Source organism: Mastomys coucha, unplaced genomic scaffold, assembly GCF_008632895.1.
Source record: "Mastomys coucha isolate ucsf_1 unplaced genomic scaffold, UCSF_Mcou_1 pScaffold22, whole genome shotgun sequence".
NCBI classification, from domain to species: Eukaryota; Metazoa; Chordata; class Mammalia; order Rodentia; family Muridae; genus Mastomys; species Mastomys coucha.
Window position 1 is genome coordinate 149,440,259 of NW_022196905.1, and position 2,404 is coordinate 149,442,662.

Sequence of the window (2,404 nt, forward strand, 5' to 3'; positions counted from 1 at the left end):
GTATTTCTTTGAGGGTGCTATTTATGTCTTTCTTAAGGTTCTGTATCATCATCATGATAAGTGATTTTTATATTTGAATCTTGCATTTCCAGTGTGATGGTGTGTCCAGGACTTGCTATGGTGGGAGAATTGGGTTCTGATGATGGCAAGTGACCTTGGTTTGTGTTCTTTATTTTCTTACACTTGTCCCCCACCATCTGGTTAACTCTAGTGCCACCTGCCTTTGCTAAAATGGACTGGAGCCTGTTCTTCCTGTGATTCTGGTTGTGTCAGAACTCCTCAGAGTCAAGCTGTCTCTGTGATCCTGTGATTCTGGGATTCTGGGCTCCTGGGCTTGTTAGATCACCTGGGAGTGTGGCTTTCTCTGTGTGTTGTGGGACTGGCAGCAGAGGTTGTGCCCAAGGTTTGCTAAGAACACTAACCCAGACAGACCGGAAGGAGCCCAAGTCACTGGACTGGCAGTTCATGTGTGCCTGGTCCCGCTGGTCCCAGTTACTCCCAGTGTTAGGACAGATGTTGGTTCCTGCTCACCTCTCATCCTGGGTGTGTCAGAGCACCTGGGAGCAGAGTTTCCTCTGGGTGTTGTGGGACTGGCCCCGACCAAGTTTTAATTTAAAAAAAATTCTACTCACCTTGGTGAGGCCAGGACTCAACACATAGCTCATGGTAGGCCAAAGCCTCCACATAGCTAATACTCCTGCCTTGTCCTTCCTATTTAATTTGTGGACATTTGGATCTGTGACTTATGTTTCCATTATTCACACTTATTCTGTAAACTTGTGTGGCCTCCAATAACATGTTGAAGCTACATGACGTTTGTCTTAGTCAGGGTTTCTATTCCTGCACAAAACATCATGACCAAGAAGCAAGTTAAGGAGAAAAGGGTTTATTCAGCTTACACTTCCACATTGCAGAAGCCATGGAGGGATGCTGCTTACTAGATTGCTTCCCTGATTTGCTCAGCTTGTCCTATAGAACCAAGGACTACCAGTCCATCGATGGCACCACACACAATGGGCCTTCACACCCTTAAACACTAATTGAGAAAATGCCTTACAGCTGTATCTCAATGAGGCATTTCTTCAAGGGAGGCTCCTTTCTCTGTAATAATTCCAGCTTTTGTCAAGTTGACACACAAAACTAGGCAGTACAATACTTAATGGGAAAAATATCTATTTTACTTACAGATTTATAGAAGTTTTCATAAATAAATTCTAGCCAACTAGTTTTGAACTAAAACACTAATTATTTTAATGATTTTGGAGGTGGAATACAAATTGGAGTACATTATGATCTTGTGCTTCCAAGTTCTTAGTTCAACTTTCTGTAGCTATTTCCTGGTGGTGTTTCTTACACAGAACTTTGTAGGGAGAAAAAAAAATTTGCAAAGTTTAACATTGGTGTGCATTTTCCAAGACATTAATATTACTCACATATGTTTATGAGAATCATAGTAAAACAAATATAGTTACTTGTTTACATTATGGCATAGAGGTAGAGGAGAGAAGGAGGTAGAGAGCAGCCAAGGTAGGAGGGAAATTGGAAGATGTACTCTCATTGATCTATTTCCTCCAGTTATAGTCTATTTCCTGCCATTTACAACTTTCCTATGAGCAGCTGTGTGAGGAGCCCATTGCAACATTAACCCATTGACTAGGCCAAAACATCTAGGGCCTGAGCCTGCAGTGTCAACGTGATCTTTCTTGTTCTAGACAGTGGTAGGAATAGAAGGTAGCCACAGTCTACATATGTCTGTATCTAAGTACATAGAAGACCAAGGCTCGGTGATCATGCATCCAAATGCAGCATAAATTGTATGAAGAAATCCTGAAGGAAGTAAAGAAAGACAAAAGACAGGGAGAAAGAAGTAAAGAAAGAAAGAAAAAGGGGAGAGGAAAGGAGAGAGTATGTTAGTTACTTTCCCTTTTATCTTTTTCTGTGACAAAAGCAACACAAAGAACAGTTTATTTTGCCTTATGCTCCCAGAGGTATAGAGCATTTCCTAGCTGAGATAGCATATCAAGTGGCAGGGGCAAGATATCTGATCACATTTTCATCCATTGACAGGAAACAGAGCTAGAGTGTGATGAGATAAAGTTATAAACCCCAAGGCCTGCCCTCAGTGATGTACTTCCTCCAACAAGTCTTCACCTCCTACAGATTTTATAGCTTAAGAATAGATCCACTACCTGAGGTCCTGGTTCCCAAATACACAAGACTACTGGGAAGACTGGTCCTTAAAGGCTCATGTCCATCATATTATGCAAAACGTGTTTAGTCCAACTTAAAAGTCTCCATAACCTTAAGCACTCTTAACATGGCTGCCTGCTTTGCTCTTCATTGTAGTGTTTATCACTTTCCACTAGATGTCTGAAATACAGCAGATTTTCTTTAATGTTTCTGC